A 16,147-nucleotide genomic window follows, 5' to 3' on the forward strand; every position below is an offset into this window, starting at 1 on the left:
CTGTGTGCTGCTACTGCACGATAGCAATCTGTAAATTGCTTGTTGACTGTCTCTGCTACAGGAGGTACTGCCTTGGTGAGGAATAAACACCTGCTGGTAGGTTCAGGAAAATTGGCTAGGAGTGATTCTGATTTAAAAAGGGGAAAAAAATATACCTGAAGAAAAACAAATGCCGCTGTTGAAGGAATGAGTTGGTCAAAACTGCATAGTTGTGGTTTGCTTTTTATCCCTGGTTTATGGTTGTTGGGAAACCATATGTTTGTTTTTGATTCGTGGTTTATTTATTTATTTACCCATGTAACATATGGCCTATAGACCTGACTAGAGAATGTTATTTTTGGTGCTGCTTTCTGTCTTCCCTGATGCTTTAGTGATGGCAGTGGCAAACTGCCAATCAACACCATTGAAAGACTTTTCTCACTATCTTTAAATACAATTTAAAATACTTTTTGTCAGAGTTTAAATAAGAAATGAAATCATATGAGCAAATTGACCAGGTAATGTGAAATACATCTATTATAACAGTGCAAGCAATTTTAGAAAATAATTAAGAAACTATTGTGTGTAATAGACTTTCACCTTTTCTTATATCTTTGATGTTACTGCATTCCATGTGAACCTTGAAAAATACATTTTTTCTGAGAGTTGGGATTGTTTACTGAAAGTAAGATGTTTTGATTTTGTCCCTTAGTAAAGCAAATAAACTTCTTCAGCAATGTTTTCTAGAAGAAAGAATTGGGGTTTTATTTTATAAACATCTTCTCTCTTGAAAAATAATAGACTATATCCTTCAAAGATCAGGTTATTTTAAAACTAATTTTTTTCTCGGTGATTGTTTGTTCTGATTGTTCTGCTGAGAAAATAATCTTCACTTTTGCCTCAGGTCCTATAAGGGGAAGCTGAAGTTTTCCATGAATACTGTCAGTTGTAGCACAGCCAACCTGTAACCCTTATTTCACTAGAAAAGAAGCAGATGAGTTCTGTGTCATATTGAATTATTTTTTCCCATTGGGCACTTGTGGGAGAAGCAGATGCCTTGTGGTGTGATCTCTGCTATAGCAGTTGGTTGGCAGACTACCCATCTGAATGCAAGCAGCAGGAAGAAATGTCAGCTTTTCAAGGTTGTGGTAATATATAGATCTTTTAATTGGACAACAGAAGTATAGACTTGCCAAAGACAGACAAGAAAAGGGTATCTGAATAGCATTTAAAGTAGTATTTTCTTCATTTTGACTAATACCAAATTCAGTAGTTACATTTTTATTAATTTTTTGCTGAAGAACCTCATAAGAATTCTGCTTTCACTTTAGCAAAGATAGGTATCTATGAAATCCTTAGTCATGTTTTTTCTGATATGCAGTTTACATGTCTTGTTCTATTTCATCAAAGTGTAACACAAGGAAAAGTCTCTGTTTAAAGAAATTAACTAAAATCTGCTATTTAGAGAGTACCAATATATATGGCACTTGGTGACAATTTAAGCTTTTGTTAGTGAGACTGCTTTTTTTACACTTTTTTTCCCATCTAAATGCTTAGAATCAGTACTTCCTTAATGTGGGTATAAAATTTGTGCATTTGTCTTCAAGTCTTGCTGTTGAGCATTAAGATGGTAATTTGTTAAATAAAAATCAGTGTAACAAGTCATCAGTAATGTGTTAATTAACCAGAAATCACAGTTGTGAAACTGAAGTCTAAATAACTTGTGCTGAAGGTGTTGTTTCAAGATAAGTTTATACATAGAACATTATTTTTTAAATTTTGCACAGGTTATCCAAAGGTCAAAACAGGTTTGAATTAATTTAGTACCACATTATCAATCAAGGCACTGCTGAAAAAGATTGAGAAACTGATGATAAATATTTGCAAAGGTTTTTTTGTTCAGCTTGATGTAATTCTATATTTATTTGATAAGCTTTGTGGGATAGTGTTTTAATTAATTGATAAAGTTTTCATTACAAATTTTTTGAGTGGCTCAGTTTGAAGCAAACAACAGTGCTTGCTATTCTCATTCACTGAAGGGCTGTGAGATGTCACTTACTTTGATTTTCATATTTTGTTATTCATTACATTTTATATTGCATTTAGATTCCTGTAAGTTTCAATCTTCAGACAGCAAAGTAAATCTACATTTGGAAGGAAAATACTGTTTACACATTTTGAAAGAAAAAGCAACCCCCCTCAAATTTCTCAGTAATAAAACAAATCTTGTTTTTTAAAGCAGAAGCATAGTGCTTTTTTCTAACAACCCTAATCCAGTCTTCAGGTGATTAATTTTAATTTAGAAACTAAGATCTTGGATAATTATCACTTAAAATGAAGAATCATTTGGAGAATACTAATCAGATTGGGATTATGTGATATTTTTGTAGATCGTATCTTCCTTGAGTAAATATACCTAGTTTTAGTCTATGCAGAATAGGCTTTAGACACTTCAAAGTGATACAGACTTTGGTAGTGCTTTAATGTGCAAAACTTGTCTTTGCAGAACAGTGCTTTACAAACTTTAAGGATATGCTGAAAAGTTGTCAGGAGATGAAGGAATTACTTTGTCTGAAGTGCCATCCCTGGAAAACAACATGGCTTTAGCTTGCCCAGTGGTCTGATTATGAGATAACATTTCACCGTGGCGAATGTTTTGCTTTTAGAGGTAACTGTGTTTGAAGAACTTTGACTGAAATATCTGTGCTTGTTGGAGAGAGTCTTCAAAATTAGCCCAAGATCTTTGTCACTTTCTGAACCTCATGTGAAGTACAGGAGCACTGAAGTTGTAAGGAAGCAGAACAAGCCCTGAACACACATGGCAAAGGACTCTCCTGGGGGACTCTTGAACAGCAGTACTAGAGTTAAAAATGTGCTGTGGTTATCACAAATGAAGTAGATGTTTGAAATTGAAATTACAAAATGCTGATTACTGTAGTGCACAGAAGGACCACTTTTGAAGGATCTGCAGTCGCTTCACATTTACAGTTAGTCAGTTCAGTGTCAGATGTCCTTGAATGACTCCTAAGACTGAGCTCTTATGCAAAGAGTAACTTTACGCTTAGCACCATCTCTTTTGGCTGAATCAGGCTTTCTGGTACTACTGACCTGCTCAGGGTCACGGGGCTTCACCGCCTCATTTGTGAGCTCATTTGTGAAATGTGTGGGGGTTTTTATCCTAAAGGCACTGCTCTTAAGGTCTAACCATTACAGATCCCTACTGCATACCTATTACGCCAGTCACAAAAATGACATCACAGTTGATGTATGCTATTTAGAGAGTGTAGTGGGTGGTCCCGTGGTGTAAAGGAGAGCACTCTGGACTCTGAATCCCAAGGACCTGAGTTCCAGTCTCAGTGGGACCGTCCCCTGGCAGTTCAATGCCTCCCTGCCATCCCATCCCGTCAGATCTCGGATGCTCAGCAGGGTCAGCCCTGGTTAGTACCAGGTGCTGTGACAGTCCCGAGGACTTCCCTGTCACTGTCCAAGCTCGCTCGGCCATGGCAGATGGACCTCAGGACTTACACGGTGGGGCCAGTTCTGTGCACGCTGAGTCTCACCTAAAAAATCCACTGTGCAGGCTGGAAGGGCACACCCACATGGGGAGAGCCCTTCCCAAATCTTCGTTCGCAAAGTCTGGCCATACATACACACAGAGAGCATAGTCTTGATACCTTTTATTGTGACTCTTGGTCTGAGTACATAATGTTCCAGGAAGAGCACTATGTTCCATAATGCTCAGGAACCTCCTTTTCTTAAGTCAGCAAACTTCCCAATGCCTGTCACCAGCATGGAAATTGGGAAGGAAAGTAAATAACTTCACTGAATTAGGGTAAGCGCAAGTAGGATGAAGTTCAAGTATTTTTCATTTAAAGTATGCAATTTTTGTTCTTGGCCAAAGACAGTTGTTGGCAGTGTCTCACATCACTTTGAGGAGGCATTTGGCTACTTGAAGCCGTGAGAACAGGTATGGAATATATATTGTGAAAATCTGATGCAATTTAGCCCTGCAGGATTGGCTAAACTATGTCATTTTCATAGTGCTCTGAAACCAGTATTGTATTTCATAATTCTTCTTTAGTGATAAAGAATTAGTTGGAAAGGCTTCTGGTTTTCACTTCCTCCCAGGGTGTTGTCATAACTGTAGAATTTCCTCAATATACAAGGATGGTTTATTTTGGTACACTGATATATATATTCACATGTGGAGATGTCTAAGAGAACTTTTTAAGACAGCTTCCTAGTTTGCTAAATATTCACTCATTCTTAAGTAATGAAGGTTGGAACTACAGGGTTTTTTTAAGCATGACATCTTCTCTCATTTGGAGAGAAGATTGCCTGGGTTTTATAATAAAACTGTTGTCTTCTCTCTCCTCTGACTGTTTTCATAAAATTAGAATTACCATGTTGTTTCTCAGCCAGAATAATTGTAAGTGTTCAAAAACATCTAAACTTAGTAACAAGGATAAGAAAACCTGAGAAAACCTAACAAAAAACCTCAGCCAGTGGTGGAAAATTTTGGAGTAAGAACCAAAAATATTTATTCCTGGAGGAAGAAGAGTCCTATAGGAAGAACCACAGAGGAAAGAAGACAAGGAGGACAGAATCTCTCTTCCTCCTTCTCTTCCCCCTCACATTTTCTCTGTCTTTTCCCCCTTGGTGGTGGTTATGCAATATTCTCTTTAAAAAAAGTGAGAAATCCGAGAGATACATGTTAGTATTTTGCAACCATAATCCACCTTCGTTTATACTTTGATCCCAAGAGAAGCTTTTATTCGACTGAATGCTGCTACAGCCTTCTGGCTGCATGTTTTGATTTTCAGGATTGTGTGCTGATTTTCCACTGATGTGAGTTAAGACCGACCAACGAAAAAGTTCAATGGACTACAAACTGGGAAGAGTGAAGGCAGGGAAAGGAAAGTGATGGACTGGTATGCTAAAGTAAAAGTGTTATAGCAATTTATGTCAGTTTGGAGAAGAGAGGTCTCTTTCATTGGTGTTAAATAAAGGGAAATGTTGGTTTCCTTTAGAAATTCTATTGCAGATCTTACAGGAGCTGAAATTAAAGGAAATAGAAGTTCCCTTTTTCTTTTGAACACCAACTCATGAATGTTACTCTGGTCTTTGTCTAAAATACACTTCAAGCTTGTTTTCAATAACAGATTGGCCTGTAGCTTGTTGATATTAAAAATAGGAATTGAATTTTGTTAAAGCTGGAATATAGGTTTGGAATGGTTACTGAGAGTCCTGTGCAAGTAGCGAACACCCTGTCCCAGTTGAATCAAGCAGAAGAGATATATATCCTGGCTGCTCATGTAGAGATGTATATCCTGGCAGTTCAGGTCTGCAGTATCTTTGTGCCTGTTGCACCAGAACTCCTCTGATACCAGTGATTTTTGGAGAGCTGCAGTGGGAGGGATTGCTACCAAAGGGGCTTTTGCAGCAATGCCTTGTTCCTTGCTTTTTTTTTCTTTTGGTAACCTGCTAGCCAGGTTATCGCAACAGTTTATAGGATTATAAAACTTGGTTGCTACCAGAACATTTAATGTTATGTGGCTCAGCCAACATCTTGAGGTGCTGCTCTTGATTATGGCCCAATTGTTACGAGTTGGGGAAAGGCTGTATTTTGCTGCTCTTTATACTTCTTCAGCCTGAATCTTCTGTGCTTGCATAATTTTCAAAAGTGCTGGTTGCTGCGCACACCCAGAGACTGTCATGTGATTAATGTAGCCAAGCCAGGAAAGACAATTGCATCTGACACAGCTGCTCATACCCCACTGTAAGAGATGTATATTATGAATGTACAATGGATTGTAAGCCAGTAACTCTCTTCCTCAAGTAGTTACAGTAGGTACATGGTCACATTTTTAATAGTGAGCAAGAGGGGCTTTGCAATGATCGCTCCTGTTTTTGGCCGTGGTTGGTATTTTCCATAGTGAATCTGGGTGGTGAGAGAGAGAGAGAATTCTTACTGGATTTCAAACAGCACCTTGATTGGAGGAACAGCATATGAAGGCAAAGAGATTTGAGTTTAAAATATGTTAGGGAAATTGGAGATGGTGAATGCAGGGTTGAAGGTAGGGAAAAGTGCCTCTGTCAAAACATGAGGTCCAGTAAAGAAGAAAATCAAATGTATACATAAAGAATGGGGAAGAAATTTGATGTCAGCATTATAGTTAGGAGTGAAAGTTTACTGTAAATCCTGTGCTAAGTGTACTCATCACATTATTGTAGAAAACAAAAGAAATTGACCAAAAAAGGGATGTAAGGAAGAAAGTATGAAGTCTACTGCCGCAGCAAGACACAGAAGGTGTTCTTTCTGCTCTGCTTTGTACTTTGTATGCTTCTGGATGGTGCACTGCAAAGAAAATAGATTCATTAGATGGGTTCAAAGAAGCAACATGTGATCAAAGATCCAGAAAACCTACCCTGTAAGGAAGGGTCAGTGTCCTGACATTCCTTAGCCTAAAGGAAATGTGTGAGAAGAGAGAGCGATAATTTTGAAGTATTTAAAAAATTCTTGACAAAAAAAAAGGACATAATCTATTATTTGTGGCCATAGTGAATAACGGGGTATAAGGGACTGAAATTGAAAGGGAGAACAAAGTTAGGTAGTGGAAACAGTTTTTGTAATGGCAAGTGTAGTTACATACTGGAGTAGATTGTTGGGGAGGGGTTGGTGGTGAAGAATTACCATGTAGGCATTTTCAAAAGTTAGTTTAACCAGCAATGACAAGTAAAAGTTACTGATACCATAACTGGTGCCAGAGATTGGGACTAGCACAAAGAGAGTGAGTTACACTGATCTTTAAAAGCAGTATGACACTTCCAAAATAAGTCTGAGCTAGGAAAGACCTATAGATGGCAAAAATGCTCTAGCTTTGAACTAGCGATTGTGCTGGAATTAGTTTTGAGGAAGGAGTTGGACTACATGACCCTTAGAAGCTCCTTCTAACCTATATTAATCTAGTTATTCTTGACCTTTGCCAGGCTTCTCTCTTCTAGTGCCAAGAGTAACGTGACAGTGTATTTCATTGCTCAATAATATTGATGTTTGCATGAGATATGAGTTGTCCTTTATTATAATAAAATTTGATCCCTTAAAATGCATAAAATACATGCTTATATTTTAGCAGAATCCCTTGTCTGCTTACTGTTAATCTCTTATTGTTATTAGCAGTAAGCAGCCACTGCTATAGCTAGAAACCATGAACATACTGTATTAGAAAAATCTCAAAAAGTGACTTATTTGTATTTTCTAGTGTGATTTGGGTTTTTTCTTTTATTTTTCCTCACTCCCACAGTTTGCAGTAGTATCTTATTCAGTAACCTTATTCCTGCTGTGTTATTATGATGTTATTTGCTGTGTGGATAACAAAAAAGCTTTTTTTTTCATTATGGATACAATTTTTAGGATTAGAATCCTAAAAGTTGCTTCTATTTAACATGAGGCACTGGTAAGTCTATAATTTAGTTTTGTTTATAATGCACTATGTTTTGTTTTCATGAACATGGCAGAAAGTGAATAGAAAGCAGTTTCCTTGCTTGTAGTGCAAGGCTTTATTCTAGCCAGTCTCTGCCTAAAAAGCAATTGCTTTACAGTATTTCAGAGCTGTGCTTCCAGCTGCTTTTCTGGTTGTCTCCTTGGCTTTCATGCAGCTTTCTGCCTATTCCTGTGGATGCTTCCCACAGATGTGCCACCCATCTATCTAACTGTAAACAAGAGAAACCCTATTTTTGCTTGTGACAGTATATAATTTTTCTGTGTAATGCTCAAAAAGAATTTAAAAGTTTCCTATGCTTATCCAGCACAAATATTGCTATTGTAGTCTGCAGATACTTCGTGGTCTTGCATATAAATGCCATAAACATTTCAAGTTTCCGCAGACAGTTCAGAGATGAGCTGAACTAAATTGTTTTTCCATTCCAAATTACTAATGAAGTACTTGTGCCAATAAACAGCCCTTACAGTGGTTGCACAGCCCCTAGAGACAAACTGTAGAGGTACTGGTAGAGCGATTTGAATAAAACGAATGTAATGGGATTACATTTGATTTACAAGGTTGTTTTTAATTTGCAGCAATATGTGAGCATGATGAAGCTTTGATCCTGAGCTGCTTGTAAGGAGGACAAGTTAGAAAGAATGTTCTTAGTGACAGAGCTTGTTCAACACAGTTGTCAAGCCACAAAGGAACGAGGAGCATCATCAACCTCAACTCCCTAATGTGTGGAAACCCTAATTCCACAATGGCTTGAATTTTGTGCCCAAGCTAATAAGAATTTCTAAAAGTTTCAGCTCTTAAAATAATGTTGCTCATTGTGAGGTTGTAGCACTCTTCTTGCCAGTTATCTTTTGTTAGATGAATTTTCTTCTAATGTATTAAAATGTTAAGCATTTGGCTGTGGGTCAGCCATTACTAAGCTCTATTTAGTTTAGGAAGCTGGCTTTTCTTGCTGGAGTTCCTGGCTTGTATGTGTACATTTGTTTCTAGGAGGAGGAACAGGAATAGTCTGAGGTAAGAGCCTCTTGATTTACGTGTACAGAAACTCACTGAGTTATTGACAATTCTGTAGTAGAAACAAATCCTGTTAAAGTGTTCAGAAGCTTTCTGTTGTCAGAACTCGTTGCTTTTTCTGTGTGCTGCTGTTGTTCTACTTTCCTGTGTGCTTTGTTTCCTTGCCACATTGGACTCTAACTTGCTTATACTGAGAATATCTGGCATCTTAGCCCTCAAAATCTGAGCCCTGAATGTTCAAGAATATGTGACCATATTAATGTAATGATTCTTGGAGGAGGTTTGGGATACATACACCTGTTTTTCCCTGGATGTGGCTTCTTATTCTTCTGGACAGAAATGCTGCAGATGCAGAGCCTGCAGCCCCAGATGGGTGGATGCTGCTGCACAGGCATCCTGTTGTTGACCAAGTTAACTGCATTACCAGGAGTTCCAATTGTGTCTGATTGTTTAAGTGTGCACAGTAAGTGACACTTTGGGAAATCTTCTCTAAGTGCATATTTGTGGTAAGTAGTTTCTGAGTGATTGTACAATAGTCCACGTGCTTTTGGGATGTCTGAGAGAGGTCAGCCACTCAGTTACTGCACAATTGGTTGGCATATGTACTGTGAGTCATGTTCTGAGGGATGTGTGTGTGGAGGTGCATGTGTTGTTTGTGTGGAACCACCAGGGTTAAATATTTTTGCTTTGCTCAAAGCAGAGCTCTTGATCAGAGAGGCTCTAGGTAGAAATAGGGGAGACCTTTCTGAAATTCAGGTGCGTAGACATGTCATGGTAGAATAACTTTTCTCATAAGTAGAGATGACCTTTTTAGGTCAGGGCTCATTTTCCCTTGTTCTCCTCCACACTGCTTTACTGAGAAGGCAGTTGGATACAGTAAGTGTGAAATTTTCTATTATACATAGACATTGAAAGAGAGACTAATGCTTTGCCCTCTATTTATAGTATGTTGCTTTAAACCTAACTGTATTTAACTTAATTTGGTGCAAGTTCTGAACTTGGAATGAGCAGTAACTGAATGGAAGATTTTTTTTCTTTCTCTTTTATTTTTGGAGATCCAGAGATGGGTTGAATTGAGTTTTTTGGTATTTTAGTAATGTGTATATTGCAGTGATCAAAGATTTGAATTGGGCAAAGTTGAGAATTTGTTCTTAGTCAGGAAAAGAATGATGCAAGGATATCCACAATTATATTCCTATATCCAGTAGCAAGGGCTTCAAGTTGTTTTCCTGTGCCATCATAATGAGGAGGCCACACCTTGAGTACTGTGTTCAGTTCTGGGCCCCTCAGTTCAGGAAAGATATTGAGATGCTGGAGCAGGTCCAGAGAAGAGCAACAAGGCTGGTGAAGGGACTGGAGCACAAGTCCTGTAGGGAGAGGCTGAGGGAGCTGGGGTTGTTTAGCCTGGAGAAGAGGAGGCTCAGGGGAGACCTCATCACTGTCTAGAACTACTTGAAGGGCAGTTCTAGCCAGGTGGGGGCTGGTCTCTTCTCCCAGGCACTCAGCAATAGGACAAGGGGGCAGGGGCTCAAGCTCTGCCAGATGAAATTTAAGTTGGATATCAGAAAAAAATTCTTTCCAGAGAGAATAACCAGGCATTGGAATGGGCTGCCCGGAGAGGTGGTGAATTCACCTTCCCTGGAGGTTTTTAAACTGAGATTGGCCGTGGCACTGAGTGCCATGATCTGGTAAAGGGACTGGAGTTGGACCAAGGGTTGGACTTGATGATCTCGAAGGTCTTTTCCAACCCAATCGATTCTATGATTCTGTGATTCTAATGGCTTGGATAGTGAATGTAGGATGAATGTCTTTCAAAAGTTGAAATGACACTGCTGTTTCTTTTGCTATAAAACAGGCTGCTGTATCCTCTTTTTCCTTCTGTCACTCCTTCATAATACTTTTTTAGTCTGTCCTTCCGGCTTTGTTCAAATGAACTGTGGAATGCAAATTAACATTTATTAGGATTTGTGATTTGTGGAATACAAATTAACATTGAGCTTGGAGGCAATTAGGCTGTTAGGACCAGGGCAGAGCCTCTGGTTGGTCCCATGAAGAGAGCCTGGAGCTCAGCAGCAGGGTTGGGGTTTGGCAGCTGTGCAGCCACTGCTCCTGCTCTGAGAGTGCGTGGGTGCAGAGCTCTGCTGCAGCACCACCGCCTTAAAGGCAGATGCTCTGAGTGCATGGAAGATCTGTGTGTATGGGAAGACTTACAGGGGCAACAACATGAAGAGTTGTGTGTGCCAAGGGCTGAGTGCTGGTTTTGCTGGCTGGGGCAGTGGAACAGAGGGCCCTGGTGCCTACAGTTTTGGGGAAGAGCTGAGTGATACCACTGGGATAGAAATCCCTGTAAGTGGGGAGGAGTGGAAACAGCTAGAGGAAATCAAATATGTGAAACGTGTGTGGATGCAGTATCTGTGTTTGGGTGTTCCCACTCCACAGTCCTGGCTCTCACAATGTTAACCAGAGTGCCAGGTGAGGCAGGTGGTTTATTTAAAACTCAGGCAGACATTTGCACTTAAGTTGTATGTCTTAGTTTTGGATTGTTCGTGGTACTGCTGGTTTAATCCTCCTTCAGAGTGTAGGACAAACTGCTGGTGATTGTCTTTGTGGGTGTGTTTTTGTACTTGGTCCTTTTTTAAATTAGTAGAGAGTAGCCCTCTAGGGCCTGGCAAGAATCAGTGCTTAGCTGGTTTGCTTTTATCTGTGTCTGGTGTTGTGGTGCATGTTAATGTTTGTCCATGTTGCTGTGACTCTTAAATCTGACATGAAAGAAAAGGGCATTAATGGCTACTTTTCTGTGTTGCATTACAGATGCATTTTTTAAATGGAAATTAAATGTAGGAGTCTGGTTGTTATATTAAAGGGATGTATTGCCATTTGTGGTGTTTAGGTGGAACTGTAGAGCTGGTGACTGATGCAGTTGACTCTACCCTTCATTCTCAAAAAAAGCTTTATAGCAAATTGATTTATATACTGCAATAATGGTATGAAAGTAACAGGACACAAAAACTTCTCTCCTATGGCTGTATTGATTTGCATCTTTTGAAATTAAAAATGGAGTTTTTCATCCAATTTTGATAATGCAAAATGTTTTTTTGAAAAAATCTTTAGTAAAACCCAAAGTCTTTCTTCTTAAGGGAAAATCAAACTATTTCAGTTCATCTTTATTAAGATGATGCGTCTTGGATCTCTTCTTCCATGAGAGTAATTCCTACACTGTGCTAGTTCTTCCACAAAGTCTTTGCTTCCTTGTTACAGAAAGGATAAATATGAAAGTTATAATTCTATCCAAAAACCTTAACCCATTTGAAATACAGATGGAACCATGTTTCTCAGTGTTGGCTGGTGCATCACAACCTAATGTTCAATAATATTGACAAAGAGTGGTGTAATGGAACAATAATTTAAAATATGTAATTAGCACAGTGGTTTGGGGAATTTAAACAAAATTATTAATTTTCTGCACTGAGTGTTGAAGACACTGTACTTGCCACCAAAAAATTAAAAATTTCTCCTTCTTATACCTTGTGACACATTCCCATGGCCTTGGTCAAGAGTAACTAGGAGCTAAGTAGTATCTTGTCTAACCTCATGCAAACATGTTTGTTGGTGTTTCTAGATGGTTCTTTTCTTGTTTCAGTTCTTTTGCCATAATTGAAATTCTGATCTGTTAAAGTGTATTTTTTGTTCCAGCATTTGTGTATGACAAACATGTCCATTTGTCAGATTGTCCCCTCCTTTTTTTAACCTTTTGCTCATTTTCTTTTTATGCATATGGAAAGTATCTATGAAACAATGACAAAGCCAATACCATACACAGAGGTCACGTTAGAGACGAGATTAAATTGGTTTCAAGTGTCCAGCTGGGGTTGAATTTCGAATTGGTGTAATGCCATGAGATACAGCAGTGATGACAATTGTACATTGATTGTTGTGAGGGTCATCTCTAAACCATATCTGAATCTGTGTTCTTCAAATGCAGACCTATCTGTGAGTACTATAATCTTCCTCCAAAGCAGAATTTCGCAGGATCACAGACTATTCTGAGTTGGAAGGGACCCACAAGGATCATCGAGTCCAACTCTTAAGGCACTGTCCCACAGAGGGGATTGAACCCATGACCTTGGCATTATTACAACCACGTTTTAAATTTAAATCTCTCATTAGTATTCTCTGAATTATAGCTATTACTTAGGGTATTTGGATGTTTCCAGAACAAAAAGGACTAAACTTACACCTTATTCTCAATTTTTAACAAAGAATTTTTAATTTTATCCTTTGAATCAGAAGGTCCCTCAACACTAGTCACTATGGGAAGCACTGGCTGGCTTTGGTTGCAGCTGTGTAACTTATGTTGTGTATTGTTAGCAACACAGTTGACTGGTGCAACATGACCTGGACAAGGGGGAAAAAAAAGTAGGTTGATTTCAGATCAGTGAGTGATTTCCGTTTTGTTATATGTTGCATGTCATGAACACAAGAAATAATAAGTAACCTTTTACTAAAATCTTATCTCCTTAATTTTGAAATACAGCTATAACTGTAGCTGATGTGGAGGCATCAGGTAAGTGAAAGATAAAAAAACCCTGTAGAATGCAGGTTCACTTAATCATAGAATCACAGAACAGTTTAGGTTGGAAGGGACCTTAAAGACTATCTAGTTGCAACCCTGTCCCATGGGCGGGGACACCTTCCTCTAGAGCATGTTGCTCAAAGCCCCATCCAGCCTGGCTTAGAACATTTCACAGGACGGGGTATCCACATTTTCTCCAACCAACCTGTTACCACTGCCTTGCCACACTCACAGTAAAGAATTCTTAACTTACATCTAATCTAAACCCACCTTTTTTCAGTTTGAAGCCATTCCCCTTTGTCCTGTCACTGTATGCACTTGCAGGAAGTCCCTCCTCAGCTCTTGTCAGCCCCTTTAGGTACTGGAACGTGCTATAAGGTCTCCCTTCCAGGCTGAACAGCCCCAGCTCTCTCAGCCTCTCTGCACAGGAGAGGTGCTCCAGGCATCTGATCATCTTCATGGCTCTCCTCTGTGCTTGCTCCAAGAGATCCACGTACTTCTTATACAGTGGACCCAGAGCTGGATGCAGTGCTCCAGGTGGGGTCTCCTGAGAGGAGAGGGAGAGAATTGCCTTCCTCAACTTGCTGGCCATGCTGCTTTTGGTGCAGCCCAGGATACAGTTGGCTTTGGGCACTGCAGGTGCATATTGCTGGCTCATGTTGAACTTCTCATCATCAACACCCACAAGCTCTTTTCCCCAGGGCTGCTCTCAATCCACCCAACCTGTACTTGTGCTGGGGATTGCCCTGACCCAGGTGCAGGACCTTGCACTTGACCTTGTTGAACTTCATGAGGTTCACACAGGCCCATCTTTCAAGCCTGTCCAGGTCCCTCTGGATGGCATCCCTTCCCTCTGGTGTGTCAGCCACACCACACAGCTTGATGTTGTTGCCCAGCTCTCTGATCGTGCACTCGATCCCGCTGTCCCTGTCACTGACAAAGATGGTAAAAATTCCTGTTCCAATACGCCCCCTGAGCAATTCCATTTGTTACTGGTTTCCCCTTGGACATGGTGCTGTTGACTGTAAATCTTTGAGTGTGACATCCAGTCAATTCCTTATCCATAGAGTGGTCCACCTGTCAAATCCATGTCTCTGCAGTTTGGAGATAAGGATATTGTGCAGGACAGTGTCGAATGTTTTGCACAAGTCTGGCTATTTGCAAGATGTCAGTGACAGGATTAGGGAAAGCTTGAATGATTACCAGATTGGTAATTTTATGGAAACTTGTTGTGTCCTTCAAATCCTTTTTCCAGTTCTAACAAGTCAGTAACGAGGAAGATCAAAGCCCCTACTTTCATGAATTCTGTTACAGCAGAGAATGCTGTGTTAGTAAATGGAATTAGAAGTTCAGTAGGTTATGAAAAGGTGGTATGCAGAGAAATACTTTTCATTAAAAGAAAACACCACAAAAGAATCCCACCAGGAGTTTGAAATCACTGGATAGTATTTTCATGTCTTAATATAGGTATATGTTCTTGTTTATAGAAAGCAGCTGAAAATATTGACTGAGTGATATCAGGAGAAACATGAGATGTCACAGATGATTTGTAGTCAAACTGACTGAGGGGTCGAATTACCTAAGGGCTAATTACATTTGTTTACATTGTCAGCAAATCTGTAAGTGTTTCAGGTGAAGGGAATGTTTCTTGTTCTCTTTTAAAAGATGTGAAAGAATAATGTTTTGCCACGGTTAGATTTTATTAATTTTGATGTTGAAATTACAATACCACACAGAGATGCTGGTTATAAAGCCACACATTGCTAGGATCAGCTTGAATGATTAGTGTAATTAGTTATGATGTGGTTTTTAGAAAATATTCTTCTTTATTGATAGCAATGAAATGAATATATATCCACACATATAAACTAATTGATGGAAGCAAACATAAATGGATACAACATGTATGCTTAATAGACATGTTTCTGCAGAAATGTAGAATGGATTGTTTTAATATGCTAAACAAAGCAATAGAAGTGCTTTCTTTCAGCCAATATGCTTTAGTTCTTCAGTGTTGCCAAGATCACAGGCTAGATACTGCCCTGTCCTGTATCTCAAAGTGTGTTTCAGTGCTATAATTGTAATGTTTGCTTGAACTGGAGCTTTGTGCTTGCCTGAGCAGCACAAATATAACTTGATATAACTCTGTAGAGTTATATAACAAATATAACAAATTTAATTCTGTAGAGTTATAGCCTTGCTTTTTGGCTGGCAGTGAGTTTGAAAAAAAATAACCATGACATAGTGATCTTTGTAAAAGCTGTCACTGTAAATTGTGTTCCCGTTTTTGAGATAATAGTGTGATGTTGAAGGTTTCCCAGTTTCCTTTACACTGCTGTACACTTTAAGTCCTGTGCAAGATGTGTAGGAAATGTCCAAGTGGGAGGTTTTAGTGACACTCATTTGAAGGTAATTTCTTTTTGCTGTAAAGGGTTAATACCCAGGTTGCATGAATTCAAAGCTTTGTATACTCAGCTGAGCTTTTCTTTTATCAATTTATGAAACTGAACTTTTTGTACAATGAATGTCTTCAACAGAAATTGTAATAATTATTGTTGTACAGCTTTGTTTTTGGGGAATAGACTCTGTGAAGTTTTTATTTATTCCTTAATGTTTCTGTTCAGGGCTAGAGATGTGTTAAATACTGATTGCTTATTGTGGGACTGATTTAGTATCTGATTTCAGTGACCTTTTTACATCACTTTCCCTTTAAAGAAGAAATGCCAAGAGAGGTGACAGTGCTTCTTAGCACTGGGAACAAAATAAAACCCAAATAGCTGGAACCTTAAAAGCCCTGAGGTTTATATTCATCTGTAGAGACCTGGGCAGTGTTTACTAAGCAAAGAAGTGTGGATTCTAGTCAAGTTAACAGTCAGATCAGGACAAACAATTTGCAAATGTGAGATCTCTTTTTTTTGTTGGTTGGTTGGTTGGTTTTCCCTATCCCTGTAGCTTGCTGTTCTCTGTTTTAAAGGAAGACCTTCAGCTCAAGTGCTGCCAGTAACTCTTCTCAAACAAATCATGTGTTTAATTATCCTTATTGTCTGAAGGCAGTGCACAGACAGAACACCATATGCTT

The 16,147-nt window shown here is 39.0% G+C and overlaps 1 protein-coding gene across 2 annotated transcripts in view; it reads left to right on the plus strand.

Moving 5' to 3' along the window:
* MGAT4A (alpha-1,3-mannosyl-glycoprotein 4-beta-N-acetylglucosaminyltransferase A) overlaps positions 1 to 16,147 on the plus strand; it is an 81,116-nt gene that overhangs the window by 4,363 nt on the left and 60,606 nt on the right. The gene's annotated exons all lie outside the window — the stretch shown is intronic.

Source organism: Pithys albifrons, chromosome 1 (assembly GCF_047495875.1).
Source record: "Pithys albifrons albifrons isolate INPA30051 chromosome 1, PitAlb_v1, whole genome shotgun sequence".
Lineage (NCBI taxonomy): Eukaryota > Metazoa > Chordata > Aves > Passeriformes > Thamnophilidae > Pithys > Pithys albifrons.